This window comes from Atta colombica, unplaced genomic scaffold, assembly GCF_001594045.1.
Source record: "Atta colombica isolate Treedump-2 unplaced genomic scaffold, Acol1.0 scaffold77, whole genome shotgun sequence".
Classification (NCBI taxonomy): Eukaryota; Metazoa; Arthropoda; class Insecta; order Hymenoptera; family Formicidae; genus Atta; species Atta colombica.
Window position 1 is genome coordinate 828,311 of NW_017259569.1, and position 12,748 is coordinate 841,058.

The 12,748-nt window shown below is 28.2% G+C and overlaps 1 protein-coding gene across 1 annotated transcript in view; it reads right to left on the reverse strand.

The window, feature by feature from the left end:
- The window catches only part of LOC108692566 (superoxide dismutase [Cu-Zn], chloroplastic-like), a 26,554-nt gene extending 23,136 nt beyond the window's left edge, over window positions 1-3,418 (reverse strand). Inside the window, exon 1 of the mRNA XM_018200876.1 lies at window positions 3,196-3,418. The gene's annotated coding sequence lies outside the window, so the exon portion shown is untranslated. The remainder of the gene's footprint in view (window positions 1-3,195) is intronic.
- Between the last annotated feature and the right edge of the window lie 9,330 nt (window positions 3,419-12,748).

Genomic DNA, 12,748 nt, shown 5'->3' on the forward strand with positions numbered 1-12,748 from the left:
AATTATATTCAGGAACTTTTATAATGTATAAGCTATGTCGATTTTACATGCCTTGTAAGAAAATTTTTACATTTAAATATGCTTTGTAAGAAAAGTTTTACATTTAAATAATGTACTTATTTGCTACTTAACTATTGATTTTTATTAAACTCATAGTTATCATGATTTACAAATTTTTTTGTGTATTGAGTATTAGGTAATACTTATTATTAAATTATTTATTTTTAAATTTTTTTGGCCAAATTAACAGCATTTAAATATGTGATTAATAAATCGATTTTTATAATATAATATTTTCGTGATACGATAATTACATTTAGGAATTTTTGCATAGTGTAAATTACGCTTACCTATAAATTTTACATGTCTCATAAGAAACATTCAGAACATTTGCTTCGATACTCGCGCAATTATAGGGAACTTAGTCTCAGGATATTATGATTGATGTAATATAATGTCTGCGAAATTGATCAGAAATTGCGCGCTCGTATTCATCGTTGAACGCAATCGTTCAACAATTACAACCAGTTTGATCTCGAAAATAGCGTGGCGCAAGATATTCACTCCGACCGCCACGTGATATGTCGGGAAATAAAAAGACACGCGACTTCGTAAAACGTCGACGTCAACGTCGAATGTTAATGTGGCTGTCGCTCACAGGAACGGCACTAGACATGTTGCAGATAAAAAAATAAGAAGAAAACAGAACAGGTAACAGCCTGCTCGATGCGAAGATTATGATATGATTTTTATTCCACGGCATGCGGTAAGTGAAATTCTTCACCAAGGAATTTTTGACATTTCGTTTAACAACCGTGACAGAATTTTTACAGTTATATTCTTTTTTTTTCGAATCTTTTGGATTATAAAAATACGTGAATCAAAACGCGCTTAAAATATTTTGAAAAAGAAATCGTAATATGGGATTTTCAAATTTTATATAATCTATATAAAATATATAATTATTATGCCAGTAATTATTTACTCAAATATTTCAAATTATTTAAGAGTTATCAGAATTTTTAAATCACACACTTAAAATGCAAGAATAAAAAATATTGCATTTTGATTTGCAACAAAATTATTATTGTTATTATACAACAAAAAAATTGATTATGAGGCTGCAGAGCATTGCAAAATATTCCTGAAAAAAATTCGTTTGTTTTAAAAAATATTAAATCAAGTGTATATAACGTTCTATTAAAGCGTACGAAGCCTCTTTTTATCATTGGAACAATCGTATTATAGTACAATGTAACGTGCACGATATACTGCTTAACAATGAGTGTTTCACATAATAAATAAGTCATCGAGATAATCGCCACGTTTCTGCACATGCGCTTGATGTGTTTTCTAACGTGACACTTACCTCGTAAATCCAATATATTCACAGCAAATACAGATAATTGAATAAAATACTGACAATGAGAAGCGCGATGTAGTTTAGAAATATAATTTTCAATAAGCATTAAAAAATGTTATGACAAGATTTAATGCAAATATTTTTAGTACATGTTAAAATATTATTTTGAAAAACAATTTAAATTATGTGTGAAAAATTATGAGTTAATAAGTTAAATAGAATACGGATGTATTTATCAATTGTGAATGTAAAATAAACGAGGCAAAAAAGTGCATACTGCATGTATTTCATTCCGTTCTCCTTGCGCTCACATTCTTATCCTTCATAAGAGCTTAGATATTATTTAAAAAAAAACCGCAAATGAACTATTGTTACAATTTTAAATGAAACTCAAAGATTACATTAATGATGTGCAATTAATACTTAATTCCATTGCAAAGTCAAAATTGCATGTCTAAAAGTACACAAATGTTGATAATATCCAATGCAAAAATTGCATTGGATATTATCAACATTTGTGTATTTTTATTAACATTAAAGTATTAGATAACAAAACTCCTTCTCGTTTTTATAGAGTATTTGATCTTGTGAACATTTGCTAAAAGAAATAAGCATCTAATCTAAGTTAACATTTCTTGTATGCTCCGAAAATAATCGAGTTCATAATTATTATGGAAAATTTCAAAGATGCGCGAAATAATTATGTAATTTAATTATATGGATGATTACTGAAACAATATGAATTAACCTTTCTACGAATGAGTCAGAAATGTTACTTTTTCTCGTAAATGATATATTTATCTAAAAAAAAAATACATCATCCCAATTTAAAGATCACTCAGTTTTATGTACTTCATATTTTGTACTTATAATATATATTTTTTAATTTGTTTAATAACTATAAATAGGTAATCAAATCATTTTTTCCTGGAAAATTAAAGATAATAAGAATACAAAAATTGATATATATAATATGTAATTACAATTACTATAATCGTATATAATAGCGTTATTTTTCTCTCATAACATATTGTACATTACATTTCATAAGTTCGTAACATTTGCAATGTTCTTGAGTCTTAAAATTTAAGTTAAATTTAAGTTAAGAAATTTGAAAAAGTTTAATTTTAAAAGATTTTGATACAATTTATACGAATCTATAATAAAATATTATTTTTTTCTTTTTTCTGTAAATTTTTTAATTTCATAAGAAAAACATTTTGTAAAAATAAGTTTTTATACAAAAAATTCAATGTCATTGATAAATTTATACCAATTTAAAAAAGAAAACTATTTTAAAGCTTAGAAAATCTACTTTAAAATATTTTCTCATTAATAATCTCTTAATTTTTATATGATGTTTTCTCAAGTTATTAGCATTTCAAAGTAAAACAAAAATATCAAAAAAATATCAATTTTTAAGTAATTTAATAACAAAATCGTAAATCTGTGATATACGCGATTTTATTACTAAATTATTTAAAGTATAGAAAGATACAGCTACAAATTTACATATTACAATAGTTTCGTAAAAACGAAATTTTGTTTCTATATAAAACCAAAACATAAATTTGCAGTATTTTTTTTTAATTTGATATATTTTAAACTTCTTTACGATTTTTTTTTCACCAAAATACTTAATTTTTTACGAAATGCAAAAAAACCCACAAGAGTTTTCGAATTTATTAATACGGTATATTTGTCGGATCAACTATTGCTTTTTTTAAATTCCTTCTTTAATAATGTACAGATATAAAATCTACAATCATTTCAATTTTTTTTTATGTAAATCATTCGACAATTCAGAAAGAGAGCATTCTTTTCTTCCTTACCTTGTGAAGACTCTGACTTCCACGTAACTAAAGCTGCCTACTGCAAATAGCTTCGAGCGTGACACTATTTTTCCTCGATATTTCTTCACATGTGACGCACGTTATCGACGCACACTCGCGTAGATACGTCTCATACGTCTCAAGACGTCGAACATCGACTGTGTCTTACAACGAAGAAACTTGAGAGAGAGAATCAAGTATGAAAGAGAGATGTGAACCACGAGGGACCACGAGAGAAGAGAGCCACTTCTCTCAAGTCACCGCAGCCGTTATCGCGATTAAGCGACTTTAAGTCGATTCCTCTTCAGAGATGAGTTCGTGTGTACCCGATCGGTCATCGACCTTCTTAGGAATCCCCTCTCAGACTTGTCGATGGATCTTCTCTTCGGACAGCAACTCGTCATTTGCCAAAAATATTTCGTGAAAATCTTCCGATCTACCGACGGCGATCTACAGACTGCCTGGAAAAACAACGCAAAATAAATAAATATACATATTTTTAAACACGAGGCGATAAACGAAATTCTCGCTCGATTTTCCTCTATAGTAATAATATTCAAGGTCTATATTCTTATCTATTGCTTTTTTCGTGGGAAAAGCGAACGCAAATTTTCAGAGCTCGAAAGCTAAAAAATTTACGCGCTACAAACGAATCATGATTAAATTTCTGTCATGGAATTTAAAAGAGAATGTTAAAATTTTTAATTATTTTTAATTCTTTCTAGAATTTAGAAATTAAACACACACACAAGAATAAAACACCTCTACAAATTTAATATAAATGTTCTATATTAAAATATATATATATATAAAAAAAATAAAAACAGCGTTATTGAAAATTAATATTTATTTGTATAACAATTTTAGTATTTTGATAAGTTTTTTACTTTTATTACTGCTTTTTCCAAGAAATTGTAATAAACTGGTGCTTTATCTTTGTAGTCAAGATTGCATAAATGTGTTACAAGTGATACGAAATATGAAGTATTTAACGTATTAATATATATTTAACGTATTAATATATATAATGAATGTTTAATTAACAAGTTAAACGGCACAAACGGTAAAAATGTAACAACGTTGACGGTAGCACTGGTTAGAAGAAACTGAAACCTACGGAAAGCAGTTATGACATTTGCCTTCCTTGGTCGACCATGGAGACCATTCGTACATACCTACATGAACCTACACCTTATCTTATGTCCCCTCTTCTAGAACATTACTCATCATGGCGCCAAGGTTTCATAGACCTTGTGCAATGGTTTATAGACAGACTACATTCCGATCGAATCACGTCTATAATATTCATCCAGATTTTCCCATTCTCAGGAAAACGAGGTAATTTCATTCAATCGCACTTCATAAATTATTTAAATAAATTTCAAACTGAAAACGATATTTTATTTCAGAAATAAGACAATTAATTCTCTGCCATTTTTTTCTAAAAAAAGAATTTCATTTATACATTAAATACTGTGGAGACTAATTGATTAAAATAATTTACAATATAATATATTATAGGACCATATATGTGATAACACAAACTATAGAAATCAAAGCGTTACACGGTCTAGCTGGATCTTAAATGCTTGTATGATTCTTGTGCGAATTTATATACTACATATATGTAATTCTTAGAAACGCGCCGAAATGATTTTTCAGTCTTGAAACGCTAACTAAATAACTACTGCAGTAATCACGAGTTTCGAAGATGCGAATAAGCATCAAAATTTGTTAACTAGCAATTTAACAAATTTTGATGCTTATTCGCATCTTCGAAACGATTAATAACGTTGATAGCATATTAAAATCTGTAAATAATAATTCTTAATTAATTCTTAATCTGTAAATAATTAATTCTCTAAAATAATTTATTTCTTTTCAAGAATTCCCGATTTATACTAAATACAATTTATAAAAAAAAATTTGAAGTTTTCTCTGGATAAATAAAAACTCGCGAATTAGCAAGAATAATTATAAATTCGACTGATGTATTGGCGACTTGATTCAAACGACGATAATAATTAAACGTCTCTAGTAATGAACGGGATGATTGACAAGGTTCTCTTGCGTAATAATCTTCGTTGATCAACGTGAAACACAAATCATTGCTCCGCATCTCCTTTCATTGACATACTCTTGCGGTGATGTGCCATAAAGTGGCAGTGGCGTAGACATTATCATAAAGATACGACACACCTTCACGGTTCGCCTTACAGTTGACCCTGCGGAATTTCTTTTGCTGTAAAATAAAGATTACCTAAAATAAAGATTACCTTGATCATTTCGAGGTGCGATTCACCAACGTTGCTGTCAATCTTCAAAACATACCATATATCGCGGAATATCTTCGAAAGTAAATTTCGGCAATAACGTTACATTACAAAAATGAGTATCTCATTGTAGAAAGCCTTTACAATCTCCCATTGAAAATAAAGTTTTTTATTATCGTTGAGCTCAACGTAGAAAAAAATAAACATTTATGCCAATCATGACGCATTTATAAGTAATTGTGTTAATCTCTAACATTATAAGGAGACTTGCGTAAACAGCACATTAGGAATCTATATGTCGAGATTTATCGATAAACATATCAACTTAACGATGGCTTGCAATTTTTATTAATTTTTAATGGTTCGATTTTTAATTATTTATTATCAAATCTTACTTTACCAAATTCATTTATATTATTTCAAATACAGTTAATAATAATGGCGTGATAAATAGCATTTTAGAATTTATATAGAAATCATATGTCGAGATTTATCAATAAAAATATCAACTTAAGGAAACCTTAATGTATTATTTTATTAATTTTTAATTGTTCAATTTTCAACTGTTACTATATTTTATTTCATCAACTTTATTTATTTATATTATTGTATTTCAAATACATTTCAGTTTAAATATATAAAAGCGATTGTCATCAGTCAATGATCGCTTTATGAAGATTGCAATCATTTTCGCGCTGTCATATACTAAGAAAAAGAATACTGCATTTTAATAAATATTATATTTGTTTGAATAGTTGTAAGTAAATATTTACTAAATGTAAACATGTATTTATTCAATACAAAAATCATTAATGTGATTTATTTTTTTTTATTAACTGAAAATAATAAATATTTATTTATTATAAGAAAATATTTACTTAATACTTTCAAGATATATATAGATTTAACAATTTTTTTTTAGTATACGTCAAATCTTTAGATAAATGCAATTTTTCATTTCATTTAACGTCAAATGTAAAACAAATTTTATTAGTATTAACTTTGAGGAGTTAATTATGTAACGCCTTCTTTCACGCCTTCTTTCACGAATTAATGGTGAATTAACAATATTCACACTGGTGTTCCGTTAATAGAGATTAAGATCGAGATAGCTCCTTTTATCTACAAATCAATTGCCTACAGCATCACCTACATCATTTTTGCCGACATTCATTTGCGTCCAAAAATTGCCTACAGCCCAATCGGCTATAGGCACTTTTGCGCACAAATAAAAATTTCAGAGACGAAATCACATTTGCTACATGTACTATTGTCTACAGATTGATTACCTACATGTATTATTACCTACAGCTCGATTGTCTATAAGCACTTTTGCACAAATATAAAATTAAGGTTAAGTAAGAAAATAATTTATATTTTTAAAGCAAAGAATTTGTGTTTTAAAGTAAAGAATTTTTTCAAAACAGAGAATTCGTGTTTTTAAAGCAGAAAATTTGTGTTTTAAAACAGAATTTGTGTTTTTAAAGCAGAGAATAGTATATGTAAGCAATGAGATTGAACTGTAAACAATAATTTTTGCGCAAATGGACTGTCGGCAAAAGTGATGTAAACAAATGGTGCTGTAAGTAGGCAAATAGGATCTTCCCATTAAGGTCTCTCTCAGATTTGTTTGCAGTCCAAATATTTCCAGGTACATTTGAAACTATTTACTGCTTGTACTCTTTGTAAAATGTTTTATTTATGTAATTTATCATTTATAATCCTTGTGTCCTATTTGTACTATTTGTAGCCCTCAAGAGAATTGTATCTCTCAAGGGCTACCTTGAAGAGACTACGTTTACTATTTTTATCCGACCATGCTTAACCTACACTCATTGTCAGATCGGATTATAACGAGACCCCCGCCTTGTATCTCTCTTTTCTCTCTGTTCTTCTTCTCACCCTCCTCCTTTCTTGTGTTACTGTCTCTCGTTGTTTTTTACAAAGAGAATTTTATTGTCGCACATAATCGTAAATTATCTTAACGTGATTAAAAATCCGCGACATAGCACGTCGTCCGACGCACCGCGCTGTGTCGTTTTCTGGGAACGCGATATCGGATTATGGCATCTTCAGAATTGAAAAAAACTCTTCGCGGATCCTTAGCACGCCGCACGCACCGTGAATGCCGCGATTCCGCGATACGGCAACATTCGGTTTGTGCATGCAAATGCGGATGATTGCAAGTATGTAAATAAACCTTGCATATTACACTTAAAATACTCGATAGAAATGTGCAACGTGAAATTCGATTTGTATGTAATTCGCGAAACCTTTTGGTAAAAGTTTAATAAAACACCGATATCGATATTGGTAACGGGAAAAATTCGATTAATATTCATAGCGAATTGTCATGAGAATCATTTAGCTTTTTATTAAAATTTAGCTTTAATATTAAATTTAGCTTTAAACTCAAATACCGTTAACTAATAAAATAATACTAATGTATTTTTGCCGATAAAATAAATTATATTTTACATTGATAATGTATAACGAGTAAATATATCTTTTTCTTTCCAAGAAAGTCAGATCAACTGCAAGATGTGATAATAGATAGTTCTACATTTATTGTTAAATACAATATTTTTTGAGACCGTAATGTACAATCAGAAATACAATCAGAAAATATAATCAGAAATAAAGAGCTTACGGTCAAATAGTTGGATCCTTAATATTTAATATTTAAATAATTCCATGAATTTCTATATTACTTATTTAATCTTGCAAACTGCATCAAATTTTCAGTCTTGAAACGCAATTCTAAAAGAATTGAAAGTAATAATATCATAAATTAAATTTACAAATAAATATTTTATTGTATTTAATTCTTCAACCAAATTTAAAAATATATCTTAGTCGTCATACAGATAAATACCATATAATAATCACTCTATTCTTTTTCTCCTCTCAATTAATATTTAGAATTCTACCAAGTGTTACAATTCTGTCTCAAAAACAAATTATCTCTTGCTTTTAAGCAACATTTAAAAATTTTAAAGATAAAAATTAAACATAAATTATAGTGATGCGCGAATTTTGAAGGTCACTCAACAAACACTAAAATAACATCAATGTTATAATTTCACACTTAACATATACATATAACATTATTTTATATTTATATTATGGAGTATGAAATTATAACATTGATTATTTCGAAACTTCTACGGATATTTCCTTCAAAGAAATTACGCGAATTATCTTTTTGTCTTGATACATTAATAAATGCCAATATCTCATAAACATTACTCATCGGGACAGATAGCTGATATTACTATGATATTAACGTTATATTATGTTTAATTGTTGCACTGAAAACAATTTTTTTATATTTGTGATTACAATTACCATAATTATGGTTATTGCTATAATTTTAGTAATAACTATATATGTACAGTTTTATCAATAGTATCTATGATACGAAAATGACTATAATTAGTTATTGTTATCAAAATGATTACAATAACTATAATTTAACTATAAATAAGTATATGTTTATATAATATATCAAAATTGAATAATAACTAGCTAAAAGTTAAAATAAAGTTAAAAAAAGTTAAAAAAAGTTGATAATTTTTAACTTAACTTTTAACTCAGTTAATTTTAAATGCATTAATTATTAATTTAATTTAGTAATTTAGTAATTTAGTAATTTACTTTTAAACTTTATTTTATTACTTTTAACTTTTGTAAATTAACATTTTTTTAATCTTTTTCAAGCCAATTTTTTTTTCTATAAGATTTTAAACTTAAAATTAGAGAATTAATTTAAAAAAAGCTAATTTAGAAAAGTAATGATTTTGTGATTACAAAGTCTATAATAAGAGTGACATCATATAGCCAGTTTTGATTGGCTCGCTAAAGTTTGTCAATTTCCATTTATATTTAAATCACACTAATTTCAGGTGCCAATATTATATTTCAGCAACATAAATATAAAATGAGCCATAGATGAAAAATTGTTTTAAACAGTGTTGCACATTCACAACCATTTTTTAAATTTTTACATATACTTTTTGTAACAAATATCTAATCCATGTAATCATAAACATACGTGAGTAGTGTGAGCGTTTCAGAAGAGATTAGGTTAAAGAAAGAGAGATAATGCAAATACGTATACACTCATCTCTCTTGCAGGATTTTGACAAAACACCTTACGAGACGTGATTCTTATTATAATTTATATAAATTTACGTGAACAAAAAAATTAAATTTACTTAACAATCTGTATTGTAATTGTTATTTAAAATAAGTCTTATTTTAAAAAAAATTAGAATATTCTAATCTCAAAAATAATTTTTTCAAAATTAACATTTCTTTTTTAATTATTTCTTTTTTAAATTAATTCAATCTTAACTTTATAATTTTTTGTTCCTTCAATTTTAATTTAATTTTATTAATTTTATAAGCCATTGACTTTAATTTATTAATTTGATTTAAAAAAACTGTTTAAAAAATTAACTTAATCAACCCTGATAGTTATACATATATTATAACATATATTATATAATATACTATAGTATAATATACTATAGTATGTATATTTGGAACACCCGACAGCTCGCGTAAAGATACATATCATCAGTTTCATACATGTCTCTGTTTCTACGATGTCGCTGCGCGTGCTCTTGTTAATGCAAAATATCCACGTCCATACAGAACGGAACATTGAAAGAATATTGCTGAGATATTGCAACGTTGAATGTGAAGTGTCAAGTGTCAGTTTTATTAATGTTGTATTTATATCGATTTTTCTACATTGATTGTTAATGTTGCTGCAACGTTGGAATGACATTGAATAAATTATATCAAAATTTATTTCATTTTGTAAAAAATCAATAAAAATAAAATGTAAATAGAAAATTTAAATCATTTAAATTGATCTTTTAACGAAATTCATTTCTAAATGATATATGTTTATATGGGAATCCGCGTGTGCAGAATGTTGGCGCGTGTGACATTGTTTGTGTTTGACAACAGTCCGATGCACTATGTCGATTTGTGGTCTTACTGCATAGATATCTATATGTTACAGTTATACATCCATTAACATTCAGTATTAGTGGATCATCGAAGCAACAGTTCTCGTACGATTGCAGAAGCGTTCAGCAACGTTGGATGGGATAAGATTGGATAGGTAACCGCTTAGGAAAATAAGGAATTAATTTCCAAATGAGAGGAGGAAAGCGTTTTTTTCAATTATAATCTTGTCGTGTATGTTTCAGAATATAATGTTAATCACAATAATACTTATTTTAATAGTAAAACTAAATTAATATGCGAAAAATTTTTTATGTCTCACAGACATAAAAAATTGTAATTTGACATTAAACATTTTTGCAACGTCTCTTCAATATTGAATCTACATTTCGCGATGTTGCTGCAATATTCGCAATGTTGCAATTCAACGTTTCTGAGATATTGATTCAACATTAGTATACTATATGGAGAAGAGGAGGATGTCTTGATACTACAAATTACAGTACAGTAATAAATTAGACTATAAAATATAATTAAATAGTAATTATGATCATTTTTATAGTAATAATAACTATAATTATTTTTAGTTACTATATATTTTATTGATATAACTATACACATAATATTAATATTTTACAGTAATAATTATAATTATAGTATGATTATAATCATAAATTTTCCAAAAAATTTTCTATCAGTATATTTACGGGTACTTACTTTTGTAACATTCACAAATCTTGATTGAATAATTAACGTATGCTCTTATTTTCATGTATATTTTGTATTTTTTTTATAATTCTGGATAATTAAAAATAAAACAATATCTGTAATATTGAAATCGGAATAAAAACTACTCATGAGTTCTGAATATGAAGAAGAAATTGTGTAGTTAAAATAAAATTAATAATTGTATAAAACGTAAGTAATAATGTGATGTTCTTTTTTTAATTAAAAAAGATCTATTAAATAAAGAGCAGTATATATTATAAGATATATATTATAAAAATATGTAATTACCTTTGTTATTAAATCAAAAGAATGCGTTCGATACTTGGTCTTCATATTTTAAATTATAAACTAAAAAGCTGTAATACAAATTTCTGAAACTCAACGTATACACATAATGAAAAAGTGCGAATAAAATAATATATAATAATGGTGCAAATAAAACGAAATCAATAAAATCAAATAATCAAATCAAAATAATAATAAGAAGCCAAAATGTTAAATATTTAAATATACAATAAAAATATACAATAAAAAAAGAGCAAATATCAGTGAATTATGTCGATATTTTTTTGTTCGTTCATTACATTATTTTTTTATTTAAAAAAATGTAATGTATTAAAGAGTTGTGTTAGAGTGAGTGTATTGAAGAGTTTTTAATTAGTGTTCAGAATCAGTGTTCGTTATATGACGCAATTAATTGATTCTCTCTCTCTCTCTCTCTTTCTCTCTCTCTCTCTCTCTCTCTCTCTCTCTCTCTCTCTCTGTAATTTAATTTATTCTCATTCGAAAATCAATTAGTTTGGATCAACCTTTACAGCCCTTGACGATGAATTTTACGCAACAGCTATTACCGTTCCGGTTGGAAAATTACGAAAGTTGTCCGTCCTGGTTTTCGCAATTCTTCATGTTTGCCTCTCAGAGTTACTTACAAGATGACTATGTCCAGATTAGTCCGCGAAGTATAAGCGATCCGTCAGCCCGCAGCGAGAAGCACCCGTAGGGCACGTCTCGCTTTCACTCAGCCGGTCTCACACGTGGGCCACGTGCATTGGAGAACTACATCGGGCACGACACGATGCACCAAACTGATGTGTCTGAAAAGAGGAAGAAGGAGAGACCGGAGCAGGTTTCACATACGCAATCACCGATTGCGAGTCGATAGCAGTTACACGATCGCGAGATCGCGTTTCGTTAAATCGATATCGCTCATCCACGATTGAGACCCCCTGGTGTCACGACACTTCTCGAGCTTGGCGCCCAAGTACAACCTGCCTTGTCCTCGTCGTGACTCGCAACGCATAAATACACACCACGGGAAATCGAACCGGTAGCTTCTAGTTCTACCTCTTGCTACTGCCGCATCTCCTTCTTCTTCTTCTTCTTCTTCTTCTTCTTCTTCTTCTTCTTCTTCTTCTTCTTCTCCTCCTTTTTCTTCTTCTTCTTCTTCTTCTTCTTCTTCTTCTTCTTCTCCTCCTCTTCCTCCTTCTCCTCCTCCTCTTCCTCCTCCTCCTCCTCCTCCTCCTCCTCCTCCTTCTTCTTCTTCTTTTTCTTCTTTAAGGAAAGCAGTCTTT